The sequence below is a fragment of the Agelaius phoeniceus genome, chromosome Z (genome assembly GCF_051311805.1).
Source record: "Agelaius phoeniceus isolate bAgePho1 chromosome Z, bAgePho1.hap1, whole genome shotgun sequence".
NCBI classification, from domain to species: Eukaryota; Metazoa; Chordata; class Aves; order Passeriformes; family Icteridae; genus Agelaius; species Agelaius phoeniceus.
The window spans coordinates 66124779-66140643 of NC_135303.1; positions in this window are offsets into that span (position 1 = coordinate 66124779).

Consider the following 15865-nt stretch of genomic DNA (forward strand, 5'->3'; position numbering starts at 1 on the left):
CAGAGAAGAGGTTCATGAATTGTGTGCAACACAAAGCAGCAACGAGCAAGACATTTCTAAATAGTTCATATTTGCTCCTCATTACACAGAAAATGCAGAACGCTCTTGTCCCAGGTTATCCTAGGGGCCTGTGAGAAAGAGGGTGTTCCTCTGCCAACAGTTGTGCTGAAATCACTGAACAGCACAAAATTTTCTGGTTAAACATCTAGACTATTACAATGATGGGTAGGCTAAGTGGGAGTAATCTCATAGAAATTCAACACCTAACACTTCTGGTGTCAAGTGTAGACCTATGAGTGAAACATTTAAGCTAATTGCACATCATGTGCTAAAATGAGATACCCAAGAAGTACATCCAAAACTGACAACATGATGAGTAGGGGACGATTTAAATTCAGTAGGGACAATATATTCCCTACTAAATCTGTCTTGATTTAGAAGGGCAGAAACACTAAGGGAAGTCTTAAATTCTGTTTTGCAACTAATACGGTCAGCTACAAATAGCTAGTTCTAGATAACCATTTAGTCAGTTTGCAATAAACAGGTTGGAATTTTCTTTAACTAACATATGTGTTTGACATATTCTATACATATAGGTAGGTATCACCTCCTAAAGGTAATGCAAGTCAGTTCTTCCAGCTACTTAATTGATTTGGTATAAGTGATTGTGATTTTGGTTTGCTGCGGTGGCATTCTGAGCATCTATGTGTCCAGTGTGGTATAAAACTATCAGTCTTTATACACCATGACAGTGAAACTTAATTTCTGGGGAAAAAATAGGAGTCTGTATCTCCACACACTTACATATCTGTTATGTTCAACATACACAGAATGACATATTCTACATATCAGATAGAAATGATAATGTAAGGAAAAAGCTAAGACTGAAAAATAAAGGCTGAATGATATATGACCTTACAATATTGAGTAAAAACATTCTTGGATATCAGCAGAATTTCATATGAGTAAGAGATTAAGAGGATTTCTTTCTCAAGAGAATGAATCTGTGTCTGGTGAGAGAATTGGTCCATTATTTCCACTGTTTTCATGATGCCTTTATTTTAAAATGGTTTTTAGTTACCTGCATTTAAGGGGATTAGCAGAGAATAAAAAAGGAAGAATTAAGAAATTTCATACTGCTCTATGGGATATAGACTAGAAATTGAAATCATTTGTAGAATTTTATCAGACATATTCAGGAACCTTTTAATTCACATTGTTGGTTTTTTCACATAAAAGGCTTTGCAATAAAATCTCTCTAGGAATATTGCTAACTAAATGGTAGTAGTTTACTAACTAAATGGCAAAACGAAAATAAATAGGGCTTTAGCTTTTCAATACAAGATGCAGACCTGAGTTATGAGTTATCCTTAATAACTTAAGGCCCTGCAATGTGTTAACTTGTGGAGATCATACAGTTGCAAATGTTACCATCTGCTTTAAAACTATTACATCAGAAAAATTCAGTGTAATCAACTCTCTGATATATATCTTGCATATATCTAGATCTAATTAAAGAAAGCACCATTTGTTGTAGGATCAACTTGCTGATAAAAGTAATGTAAATCCTCAACTGTAAAGTCAAACTGCTGCAGGAACCAGAGTGTACTCTGACGACACCTCTCCTTTTTGCTATCCTTGACTCTCCTAAGCTGAGCATTTTCAACACTCCTCTGTTCCTTAGGTTTTTTTGTCCTGTTGCCTTTACAAGGTTTCTGAGGAGGATGGATTACTCAGTGTTAGGATGACTATGCCTAGCTCTTTCTGTGGTGCATTATTAGAGGATGAAATAATCCAATCCAATTTTGGTTTTGTTTTCATTTTTCATTTGTTTATTTATTTATTTTAATTTTTTTTCCTAGTGTATTATCTGGGTTTGGGGTTTTCTTTGGCTTGGGTTGATTTGGGGTTTTTTTTAGCCATTTTTTATAATATTTCAGATATCTTTTACACTCACATATTAGAAGCCACTCTTTTCTACAGAACCTGCTCTTCGATGTTTTGGGGGACACCTTGCAGCTGCAAACCCACAGACTGTAAGTGGAGATGCTTTTTCATTTACTGTGAGCAGCTTCCTGAGGCAGTGGAAGTCATCAAATGCCATTGCAATATGGGAATACACAGTGCTCAAAGAAGTACACACCCTGACAGTGGTAAGGGAGCCATCCAGTGGGCTCTAGTGAGACACACAGTCATAAGAAATTAAAATTGACTAATCACCGGGGAGTTTCTGTCTTACTTTTTGTCTTTGTTGTGGATAACTAATTTTCCTTGAAATGTAAAAATCTCTGAAGATCAGGTATGGAGCTGCACTTTCTAAATACTCATTCTAAATACTCTAATTAAGCTTTGAACACCAAGCTCGGGGGTATTTTTCAGTTTATATAATAGAAAGTGATGAATAAAATAATGAATAAGGTTGGAAGACATTTAATTAATCCTTTGCTATCTATGTGAAAGACAGTTTAATCCTAATGGTTTTGATGATATTTTAACAGAATTTAAATTTCCAAATTCTTATTAAAGATTTCTTTAGATTCTTTTGAAAGATTCTTACAGCTCATTTATGGATGATTTTTCTATGATATGCTCACTTACCAGAGGAAACTAAAAAATAATGGAAATTATGACTTCTAATGCTTACAGCAACTGAAGGTCTGCAATCCAGAAAAATTTACATTATAGCTCAAGGAATAAGTAGAAATCACCACTCCTTTCTAAGCTTGGAGAAAATACTAATTGCAAGGAAGATTAATTTTTATCTTTATTGCAAATAATCTAGCACATAGTACCTTTTTTTCCTAAAAATTTAACTCATCCAAAATTGATCAGGGATCAATCTTCAGTAAAAATGCTTGACTTTGTTCCTTGACAAAGAATGTCTTAAATAGTTGCAAGATGAGATATAATCACAAAAAAAGAAGCAGCTGAGCAACTATCAATTGAAAAAGTAAGAAGAATGCACAATACCAGAGACGGATTTCAAATTTTTGTTGCTCCTTGTACGGTATAATAGTATAATAATATGGTATCATTTCTGAGGCTTGCTTCTCTTCTGATCACCACTCAAGTCTGTAATTTAGCACAGAATCTTTTGTTGAAGTTCATCTGACATAACTGTAAATATAGTTTATTAAGTAGGCCTGTTTTAAACTTTTTATCTCAGGCAACTCCAAGAACATCAAGAGTTTTTATTCACATTTTCATAAATGACAAGCAAATCAAATTTTCAATTATCTTAATAAGTAGTCTAGGTATGTATGCAAAACCTGCTGAGTTTAGCTAAGTTAGAATATCAAATAATCAATGTAGTTCCACAATGAGCAAAAAATAGATGGCAATCATATTAAAAAAGTCATATTCTTGTGTTACGAATACAATATGAAATATAGATTATACTACTTGTTACTTCACTGTCTATTTGCTACAAAATTTGAGGTCTTTCAGGATGTTTTAATTGCTCTTTTAATTTTGTTTATTTCTTTTACTACTTTGTGTCTGAAGGCCCATAAGTTTCTTACAAGCCTGAAACAAATGCACATACAAATTTGGGTACTTCATAGGCAGGAGTTCCAGTAGCTCAGGATATAATTTCTTAATGCTGTAGTATACAAAGGATGCCTCTGATTAACATAGCATTGCAAAGCCTTACTTAATTTTTGTCAACAATTTCGTCTTGTGAATTTTGCCATATATGTCTATGCAAATTTGCCTGTCGGAACAATAAAAGCCCTGCTAAAATTTGTCTTTCTGTAAAACTGTTGCAATCGTTTTTTTTTACTGTAGCAGTTGGTTGTTGGACTATTTTGTAAGAACTCCCCTATTTTATGAAAATGTGTTTTCTGGTTGTTTCATTCAAAATACAGTTATTTTATACTTCAGAGAGAAAGAAAGAGTGGATTAGAGAATTCTCTGTATAGTTATTCTAGTACTAATAATTCATTTTCATTGAGAATAAAGCAGTTGAAAATAATGAATTTCAGGAGAAAACCTCCTTTTTCAGCTTTTTACTGTCTTGTAATTTGGGGATGGTTGGCTGGTAAGTGAGTGGATGCTGTTCTTAAATGCAGTTTGTCTCCAATTCTTTACAAGACCAGCACAATTCATGCTACTGTTTGGAAAAAAGATTTTCAGACCTGTTATAGTATGTTCTGCATGACGCATTTCCTGATAATTCAAAACAAGTGCAGAATGGTTTCTCCTTTTTCATGGTGATTTTATTCCTTAGCCTCATTACTTTCTAGTTTTCTGTTTGTTTTTTTTTTTTTTTTTCTGGGGTGGGGGGTGGTGGTGTGTAGGGGCAGGAGGCAGGCTGGGGAGAGTAGCTTTGGCTACAGGAATACAGTTCCTTGCCAGTGCTGGGCTATTTTGTATGTTGAGGGAGGAAAGATCAACAAATAGACCTTCTGTATTGATTCCCAAAAGAACTGAGAGGAAGTAAGTAGTCCAAAACGTATTCTTCCTGCATCTCTTTGCAAAGGTCTGGGGGAGGTGATGAAGTCTGCTTTTGAAATGTAATAACAGTTTTAAAAATGGTAATTTAAGAACATAAAGTACTGAAACTGATATACAAACTATAACTGTTCTGACATAGACAATATATCATTAATATATTTTTACTACTAGAAATACACCGGAATGTTTTATGATTCACAGCTACTGTATGAGCAGCTACACTATATAAACTAGACTAGATGAGAATGTAGATGAGAAAACTATATAAACTGCTAGATGAGAATGTCAAGCGGTTCCCTCTTCCAGCATCTACAGTAAAAAGGGTCTTTCCATCTCAGGTTTCAGTGTTCTTATCATCTTCCCATTCTCCTGCTAAAAAAAAAAAGCCAAATAGCTGATCTTTTCTTAGACTTCTGGTTATGAGACAGCACCGAGCTATACTTGACTCATGTTTGCTGAACTAATCAGTTACTGGCCAATACAAAACATTTTCAAAGTGTACCCTGAGAAAGAGACACTTTATTTTTGAGATTAAATTTTCAGCCTATGAAATCACATTCCAGTTAACTACCGACTTTCAAAGCAAATTGTTTTCAAAGCATAAGGTAAAATTCTTTCAGGTTTTACAATTGCATCTGACCTGCATTGAAAAGTCTTTAGTGCCATATTTTCATGTTTTGGTCATTCTCTTATATTAAAAACCATTCAAACAGAAGTGAATTCAACTACAGTCTTCATTGTGTAGCTAAAGTGGCAAGGGATCAAGAAGCAGAACTGTTACTAGGAGATCTGAGAAACAGTAATTCACAGTAGCCCTAAAGCCTTTCTGAGTCTGCCTCTGCCAACACTAGCAGGTTTCAAATGAAAAACCTCAGAGCCACTGTTTTCCAAATGCCAACTTCTTAGCTGTGTTACCCCACACTGGTTGATCTGGCCAAGAAAATTATTGTCCTTATTTTTCAATTTTGTCAGGCATTACTAGTGTGCATCACCTTGGTAAAAGTGTGATTCATGATTTGCCCTATTTAAGACCGAAGTAAGAGCAGAATTTAAAATATTTGTGTTCTAATGCGTGTGGAAGCACAACATTCAAACCCAAGGAAACTGATAGTGGCAGTACCACTACCTTAAGCAGTAGTTGTATTTACCCATTTTAAATGTAGCTGAAATTTACAGTTCAGCAGTAGAATGTAGAGGATGGTGAGGCAGATCTCCCATTAAGGACAACAGAGTTCATTACCACCACATTTTTAATAGAAGTCACCTTGTTAATATCATTATTTTCTTTGTGCAAGACAAAAACAGTCTAAATGCCAGCAATAAGGTCATTCTTCCTAACCACAGAAAAGGATGGTGTTGTATCCCCCAAGGAGGAGGGGACTAGCTAAAAAGCATTTTAACTTCACTATTATATCTCAGGTTATAACTGATATTGCAATCTCTCTGTCTTAATCCCCCCAAAATACCTTCATCAGAATGCCTTCTGCTCTCAATCATAGTTAAGTAACTCCTATAGTAGAGTTATGTAAAAAAATATTGACCATTTATAAATTAACAATTCAGTGTAGAGCCAATAACCTTCTTTGTTTTCCAAAAGCATATCCCACTCTGATTAGGTGTATGATTTGGTATAACAGTGCAATTATACTAGTATATGTGATGCAAGTGCAAGTATACTGGTATATATAGTATACTAGTATATATATATATATATATATATATATATATATATATATATATATATATATATACATACTAGTATAATTGCTGATCTCCTATCAGCATTAGATAAACAGCAGCTCCGCTGTTTGTTGGTGATGATGCCACAAAACTGCCCACAGATTAGCTAGTTTGGGTAGGAGTGGGAGAATCACTTGTCAGCAAATTACCTTATCCTTATTGTTAATAAATACATAATTATTAGAGCTGTTAAAAGAGTAAACACATTCACTTGTGTTTATTGAATGATTAAGGTTCTGTAATCAGAACTTGGACCTCACTGAAATGTTATTCCAATAGAGTTTGTTTAGATGTTTGTTTAAGGTCAGACATTATAGGAAAGTACAACAAAGGATAGAGAGACTAAGATTTCAGGTAAGAAAGAATGGGGCTTATAGTGCATTTCCTTGTCTGGCATGGTCTCTCCTGTGGAGCATTGTACTTTTTGAGGATTTTAGTACATTTTAAATTTTAAGGGGAAGCATAAAGAGTGAAAGTTCTTCTGGGTTAAATTACTAGAAACAGAGTGTCTATTATGTCTCTAATATCATAACCAGAATCTATTGTTCAGCTGATTCCTTCCATTTTTGTGGTTGTTATGTATTTGCACAGGTAGTTCATAAACTTCAGCAATCCAGCATGGTAAATTCCTGGCCCTATGAAATTCAATTTGATAGTTAACTTCAAGCCATACTACTAGGTTTAGGGTATTGCCAAATGGAAGCTGGAAAATTCCGACAAAGATATAGATTAATCTTTTTAAATAAAAAGAGTTCATCATCATAAATTAAAAAATTGAACAGGATGAAAAGACAAAACAAAACACAATTATAGCATCTGTTTGTCCATAAAAACACCATGCCCTTCCATAAAGACTACAGGACTGGAGCCCGAGAGATGCAAACCTCAGTGCAAAGCTAAATATACTGTCACTTAGGTTTGCAGAAAGTTTATAGTAAGAATACTGTGTAACTGTGTTTCTAAATTGTCAATTCAAAGTCATCAAAGCCTTAAATACGTTTTGAGTAATCAAGATGAAAGCTGTGTAAAGTTGAGCTCATTTTCCTGGCTTTGCCACATATCAGAAATTACTGTAACAGACTTAAGACAATTATATGTAGCTTAAATACTGAAATTAAAGCAAAACCACAGTTAAATATGGGTAATAAGACAAAACACATTAATCTGCTAGTTGTTTTATAACAAACCAATTTTTTTTAATGTTTCTTTAAGGAAAATTGCGTCATGGCCTTGAGCGCATCAGCAGGTTCTAATTGCCATGAGAAGCCTGTAACCCTCTTTCTCTTTATGCCTTTTGTATGAACTCTTCCCCTCACTGGCTGACTGTTTTTATTTAAGGCTAAATCACTTTCCCTTGCCAAAAATGCGACCCTTGTTACTAACCTTTACAAGTTACTAACATGTCAGTTTGTAACTCGTTACTCCAAATGTCTGTAATGAGTCCCTCAAAAATGTATCTCAACTTTTAAATAAAAATAAATGTAAATCCTCTGTATTTATTATGTCTATTTCATACAGTCATACTAACTTAAATTGAACACATTTTCTTAAGTATAACAAATAGCTTAATGAAGCCTCATGACAGAGGTTTGTGGTAAATAATTTTTCTCTGTTTCTCTGAAGAAAAGAAAAAGCTGCATTTAGAAAGGGAAGATCAGGTTTACTTCAGTAGAGTTTGCCTAAGTACAGTACAATTAGAAGATTGACAACTACTAATTTGATAGCAAATTTCAGTTGCCTTCTAGCATGCATGAACCTGCTGTTAAACTCACCAATTCTTTGGGGTCTGAATTTCTATCAATAATAATTTCTGCATTACGGTAAAGGCAGACAAAGTTTCTAATTTTAAACTTCTTTTTTTTTTACAATTAGGATCATATATGAAACTTTGTAACACAATGCTGGCAAACACTTTATCTATGTCCACAGTTAAAACCTTCTAAATGTATTCAGTTTTATATAGTACACATATACCTAAACATTGCCAATCACCTCATCTATTAAAACCAAGTTCCAAAAATTATTTGGGGTTGAAGTTCTTTCTAGCTTATTGCCAGTGACTTGTTACGTTTCATTAGAACAAAAAACATATAAATTACTTTATTTCAAAAAGTCAACAGTCAACTAAAAAAAGTCAACTAAAATGAAAAGTCAACTAAAATGTCAAAATCAATCCTGATTGACACATTCACAAGACACTTTGCTTTGCTTTGCTTTGCTTTGCTTTGGAATTCATCCTCTAAAGTATTTATTCTCTGATAGATATGGAAAACCTGTTAAAATCTTACTGTTCAGTTGTGAGAATGCACACAGATGTCAGACATACCATGGAGCTTCAATTCTGCATTAGAAAAAGCAGAGAAATGTGTGTAGGAATCTGGGAGTCATAAGTTAGAATTATGGATTTGCCTGGTATTTGCTAAGTAATTTTTCTGTCTGTAGTTTATTTAAAATATACACAATGAGCTTTGTATCTACGTTTATGAAACTGATTCAGAACAGACTGTGAGTGTTATTGCAAGCTATACCAATGCAGGCAATGTCACTGTTTACAATACCCCATCTTCAGCTATCCTGCTTTTTTACAATTCTAGCATGAGGAGTAGGTATGGATTTTCACCAAATCAGTATGTTTGGAGCACGATATATACTCAATTTTATATCTTGGAAAGGTGTACATGTATGAATACAATGAGAGTTAAGGAGCTGAATTTATGGTTTTAGTACAGACAGTGATGCTGTCATCACTGATTTGCACAGATTCTGACTGTTGTCAGAATGAATTTTTCAGTTACCTCTAAAAAAGTAGATAATACTGAAAACACTGGATACAGAATGAAGAAGATGTTGTAGAACTCTTACAGTAAGTTAGTCTACCAACAAAGAGATCACTCAAGGCTGATACTTGAGGATTTATTTCAATGTCCTTCTGAAAGGAAAATTCCATAAGAAAAAAAGTTCTATTCTCATCCAAAGTGCTTATATCCCATTTTCATGTCCTTGGGGGTTCTCCCAAAAGCATTTTTCCCTGGTATAAATTCCTCTTACAGAATAGGTCTGCCAGCAGTTATCATAGAGTAACTGAGGTGGGAAGAGACCTCCAGAAATCACTTAGTCAGCTCTGTTGTCCAAGGCAGGCTGAACACAAATTTTACTCAAAAAATTTTACACAATTTTTTGCTTGTTACGAACACCATCACTTTTTGGCTAATTCACAGCTGACTTGGAGATCCATTGGACCATCAGTAAATCTTAGAGTTCTTCTTTTCATCTAGTGCAAGAACTGAGGTTTGTGAGGCTACACTTTGTAAACTCCAGTTTCATCAGCTGTGTTGTGTTTGCATGGCCTGGTCTTGGTAGCAGGGGGGATGTGTGTGTGTGATGTGCATACGTGTGGATTGCAGGGCTTGCTTCTGTGAGAAGCTGCTGGCAGCTTCTTCCATGCCCAGCCAAGCCAATCCCTGGTGGCTCGAAAGACTGACTTGCACCTAGCCAAGGCTGGGCAAAGTAGAAATGGTGGTAATACCTCTGTGATAAGAGATTTAAGAAGAAATGGAGACAAAAAACTGTTGCACGGTTTTAATATCAGCCAGAGAAGAGTAGAATGGAACATGTGAGAACAGCTCTACAGACATTGACATCAGTGAAGAAGAAGAGGGAGGAGGTGCTCCAAGTACCGGAGCTGAGATTCCTCTGCAGGCCATGGTGCAGACCTTTGTGAGAGAGCCCTGCCCCTGCAGCCCATGGAGATCCATGGGGATCCACCTGCAGCCCATGGAGGAGCCCATGCTGCAGTGGATGGATACCTGGGGGGAGGCTGCAATCCTATGGGAAACCTACGGAAAGAGGGGCCCTGCTCCCAGGCTGGAGCAGCCTGCCCTTGGAGGACTGCACCCTGTGGAAGAGTGACCCACACTGCAGCACTCCAGGGAGGACTGTTGCCTATGGGATGGACTCACACTGGAGAAGTTCATGGAGATCTGTCTCCCATGGGAGGGGACTCCACAGTGCAGCAGGGGAAGGACTCCTCTCCCTGAGCAGTGGGAGAAGCCACAGGTCATGGACTGACCATAACCCCCATTCCCATTCTCCTTGCAGGGTAGGAGGTAGAGCTGGGAAAGAGCAAAGGGGGGAAGGCTTTTTTAAGGCGTTTATTTTACTTCTCATTATCCTGCCCTAATTTTATTAGTAACAAAAATGTACTTCTCTTTGCTTCCCCATATTTTGTACCTTTTAGCTATCCTTTTTCCCTTTTCTTGTGTGTATTTCTTCTCTATACTTCTTCTTTTAGGTCTCATCTGTTCTGTTTCTCTTAGTTGGTGAGCAGCAGCAGTGGCACACAAGGTCAGTCTAGGTATGAGGGACAAATTGGGGGATTGCCAAGCTCACAGACACCCAACAGCATCCCAGAGCCCCATGAGGACTGGAAAGCCCCCAAAGACAGTCAGGCATGGTGGTGGGTGAGGTAAAGTGAGATGGCCTGCTATTGAATCAGCAACTGTGGTGAAATCACTCTCCTAGGACTGACACTTGTCCCATCCCAAAATTGCTTCAGGTACTATACTGAGATATCCACCCCCAAGGTAAGACCACCTGCACTGATTAAGACATATGATTAAAGTCACTCTTCATGTAAAATTGAAGAAGTAGTACAAAAGTGAGTCAAGAACGAGAAGTTAGGGAAGATTCCATTGGAAATTCAGTCAATAGGCCAAACCTGTGGTCTCCCCCTTAGGGATGCCAATTGGGTAAGAGCTGTACTCTAATGCATGCTGAATCATCATCTCAAGTTAGCTTTTATTAGGGATTAAAGTTTGTTAGTATACTGTTTTGAATTACTATATTGCTTTAATTATGTTTTTGCAGTCAGATGCTATCATCAGGAACCCTTGAACCTGTCATAATTATATAAATAAATAGAGTTATTCTGTAAATGAGAAACATGAGTCCTTCAAGGGCACTGGCAGTCACTTGCAGTGGGTAAAGGTAAGAAGACCCAGGACAGGGTGTCTCTCTTTGGTCTGTGACCCTAAACAAGTCAGTTGAACCGCCCTCCAATCTGGTGAATGGCTCAGTGAAGGGTCCCCATAATGAGACACTGACAGACTGGTCAGGCACAAGGGTCTCAGCTTTCCTGGGGCATGGACAGACTAATCGAACGTTAGGGGTTTGAGAAAATCTCCCTTTTCATGTGACAAATGCCAGACTGAAACTTGGTGGGACAAATCTTATGGCTGCAGTCTAACCACTGATGGCTACAGGCTCTCCAGAAGAGACAGGTGAGGAAAGAGAGAGGCAGAGGGGTGGCCCTCTACATCAGGAGGTAGACTGAGTGTGAAGAGCTGTCTCTGAAGAGCAGCCATGAGCAGGGCAAATGCCTGTGGCTGAGGATCAGGGACCAAAGCAACAAAGGGAACCTTGTGGATGGTTTAAGTGCAGACCCCTGATCAAAGGGACTCTATTGATGAAGCCTTCTTGCTCCAGCTACAGGAGGCATCATCATGCTCACAGGCTCTTGTCCTGCAGGGGCACTTCAACCATCCCAAACTCTGCTGGGAAAGCAGCATAGCAAGCTGCAGGCAAGCCAGGAGACTCTTGGACAGCATGAGGGATGCTTTCTGGAGCAAAGGAATAGACAGCAGCCCTACCAGAGGGGATACAATCCTGGATCTGAAGGGCACCAGTGGAAGTGAGCTGATGTTGAACATCAGGGCTGGAAGGAGTCTGGGCTGCAGTGACCACACATTGCTGGAGTCTGCAGTCCTGAGGGGTACGGGCCAGGTGAGGAACAAAGTTAGGCCCCTGAACTTTAGGAAGGCAGACTTCCAGCTCTTCAAGGAGATAGCCAGTGAGATCCACTGGGAGACTTCCCTCAGGGACCAGGGAGTGGAACAGAGCTGGCAGATCTTTAAGGAAGTCTTCCACCAAGTGCAAGAGCTGGCAATCCCCAGGAGCAAGAAACCGGGCAAGGAAGGCAAGGGAACAGCAGGGCTGAGTAGGGAACTGCTGGTCAGACTGAAGGGAAAGAAGCAAATGGACAAGCAGTTGAAGTTAGGATGGGTGGCCCAGAAAGAGCTTGAAGAGACCTGGAATTGATCTTGGCAAAGGACACAAAGAATAACAGGGAGGGCTTCTCCAGGCACGTTAACCACAAAAGGAAGGCCAAAGAAGGTGACCCCCTCTGATAAATATGGGTGGAAACTGGTAACAATGAATAAGGAGAAGGCTGAGGTACTCAACATCATTTTGCTTCAGTCTCCAAGGGCAACATTTCTTCCCACATCTCCTGAGACGATGGACAGTAGGACAGGAACTGAGGGAACAAAGTCCTTCCCACTGCAAGTAAAGATCAGATTCATGTCCACTTAAGGAACATGAGTGTACAGAGGTTGGGCCCAATGAGATGCAAACCAGAGTCCTGAGGGAGTGGCTGATGTATTTACCAAGCTGTTCTCCATGATATTTGAAAATGTCTTGGAAGTCAGGTGAAATCTTGGGTAATAGGAAAGAGGAAAACATTGTACCCATCTTCAAAAAATGTAAAAAGGAGGACTTTGGGAAGTACCAGCTTGTCAGCCTCACCTCTGTGTCTGGGATGATCATGGAACAGACCCTCCCAGAAGCTATGTTAAGGCACACATCACACAGAGAGGTGATTTGGGACAGCCAGCACAGCTGCACCAAGGACAGATCCTGCCAGACCAAGCCAGTGACCTTCTGTGGTGGGTGACTGCATCAGTGGCCAAGGGAAGGGCAAAAGATGTCATATATCTGGACTTCTGTAAAGCCTTAGGCTCCCACAATATCCTCTTTCTAGGATGGAAGGAGATGAATTTGTTGAATGGATTGTTAGGTGGATGAGAAATTGGTTGGATGGTGGCATCCAAAGGGTTGTGGCCAATGTGATGAGTGGTGTGCCTCAGAGGTCCATACGGGGACCAGTGCTATTTAACATTTTCATTATGACATAGACAAATGGATTGGATGCACCCTCAGCAAATTTGCAGGTGACACCAAGCTGAGTGATACAGTTGGCACACCTGAAACATGGGATGTCATCCAAAAGGCTCTGGAAAAGCTTGAGAAGTGGATCCTTAGGAATCTCACAAGGTTTAGCGAAGAATACTGGTTTTGGCTGGTGTAGAGTAAACCTCCACAGTGGCTGCTATGGGGCTGTGTTTTGATTTGTGCTGAGCACAGAGTTGATAATATAGAGATGTTTTTGTTACTGCTGAGCAGGGCTTGCACAGAGCCAAGGCCTTTTCTGCTTTTGGTACAGCCACACTGGGGAGGAGAGTGGGGGTGCTCAGGAGGTCAGGAGGAGACTCAGCCAGAATAGGTGACACAAACTGACCAAAGGGATAATCCAGACCCTGTGACAATCCATCCTCAGTGTATAAAGTGAGAGGAAGAAGGAGAAATGGGGTGGGGGGTGCTTTTGGAACAATGGTGTTTTTCTTCCCAAGCCACTGTTATGTGTGATGGAGCTCTCCTAGAGCTGGCTGAACACCTGCTGAACACCTGTCTGTCCATGGGAAGCACTGAATTAATCCCATGTTTTACTTGTGTTTGGATTCTGCTCTCCCTTTTAAACTGTTCTTATCTCATCTCCTGAGCTCTTCAGCTTTTACCCTTCTGATTCTCTCCCCAGCCCTGCTGATGAGAGTGAGTGAAAGGCTGTTGGGGTTTGGCTGCTGTTTGGGATCAAATTATGACACAAAACCAAGTGCAAGGTGCTGCATCTGGATTGGGACAACCCCTGGTACAAGCGCAGGCTGGGATGAGCAGATCAGAGCTGCCCTGCTGAAAATGATTTGGGTGCTGGTGGGTGATGAGAGGCTGGACATGACCCAGCCATGGGCACTCCCAGCCCAGAGAGCCACACGTGTCCTGGGCTGCATCCAGAGCAGGGTGGGCAGCAGGGCCAGGGTGGGGATTCTGCCCCTCTGCCCTGCCCTGCTGAGACCCCACCTGCAGGGCTGCATCAGCTCTGGGTGCCAGCACAGGAAGGACAGGGACCTGCTGGAGGGAGTCCAGAGGAGGCCACCAAGATGATCAGAAAGCTGGAGCACCTCTCCTATGAGGAAGCTGAGACAATTGAAGAAGAAAGGCCAAGAAAGGATGCACCTTCAGGGAGACCTAATTGCAACCTTCTAGTACCTGAAGGGAGCCTACAAGAAACATGGCGAGATTTTTTTTTTTTTTTGTAAGAACATATAGTGACAGGACAAAGGGCAATAGTTTCAAATTGAAAACCAGTAGGTTTCAATTAGATATCAGGAAAAAATTATTTTGTGTTTTTTCTCTCAAATGTCAATCCTTTTTCTAGACTTCATTGCCCCATTATTTGTGTACTTCTTATATTTAGTCTCTGTAAAACACGTCCCTTTGTCAATAAAGTGGCAGGAAAGTTGGATTAACCAACAATTTTGTTTCTTCTATCAATTCCTGCTAATTGCTTCTATTACCTGCCTTGACACCAGGCTTGATGCAAACAACTTCACCAGAACACTGAAAATCTTGTGGCTTTCTCTTTGTAAATATTTTTATGAGAAAGCAGTGAAAATGTCAAGTTTGATGTTATAGAGCCCAAAAAGGTCATCTTAATGTTTAAGAAAAGGTCATGCCTATATTTAGCCCCAACTTCAATATATATAAAAGAAAAATATATTAATTGCCAGAAATGAATTTTTCTGATAGTAATTTTTGCAGCTTGTGAAATTTAGGTAACACTTACAGCTCGGTCTATCTGATCTCTATGTTACAATACCTAATGTATATTCTGATTTCTTTAACAAAATCATAGTTTATTCATTATTTTCACTGTTGCAGTGGAGAATGGAGTAGATCCTTACACAATAGGCTTGAGTTCACTCTAGTGAAATGCTCTTACTGAGATCATTCAAATATTGGGAAGATAATTATTGCAAGAACTATGTCAGAAACAATCAGGTGAAATGACACTAACTTTTAAATATTACTGTTAATCATTTTGCAATTACTTTTTATCTTCCAAATGACATCTTACTCTCCTTATACAATTTTCTGCTTTGAAATGACCTGCGTGTTTTGATTTGAGTTTTCTGGAGATCAAGAAGCAATCTTTCACTTCTGATGACATTTCTTCTGACTCTGAATGTGTTTTCTTTGGCCTCAAGCCTGTATGTAATCCTGAAAACATTGTGCCTTGAGGTTAAATCAACAGGATTTATTTTTTCTTTTATATTGTTCATCTGTGTATTCATGTACGTTCTATTGCATCCTTTCACTCTTTGGATTAAGTGCTTTGTGAGTTCCAAGACACAGAAGCTGCCTTTGAATTATAGGATCATAAGATACTTTATGTTGGAAAGAGCTACTGGAGGTCATTTTGTCAAACCACCTGTTCAAAGAAGCTTACCTAAGGTGAGGTTGCACAGAGCCATCTTCTACTGAATCTAGAAAAATTTAGAAGATGAATACTTTGTATTCTGCTCCAATTCCTCCGATCATCTGTGTTTTTCTTTTTCTTTACAGGCAGTGAAAATTCATAACTTGTTACTTCTGCCTATTGTTCTTCTGATGTGCACCTCTAAGGAAAGTTTGGTTCCATCTTCTCTGCAATCCCCCTGCAGGTAGGTGAAGAGTTTCCTTCTAATCTCCAGTGTAAACAAAAACTGCTGTCTGAGCT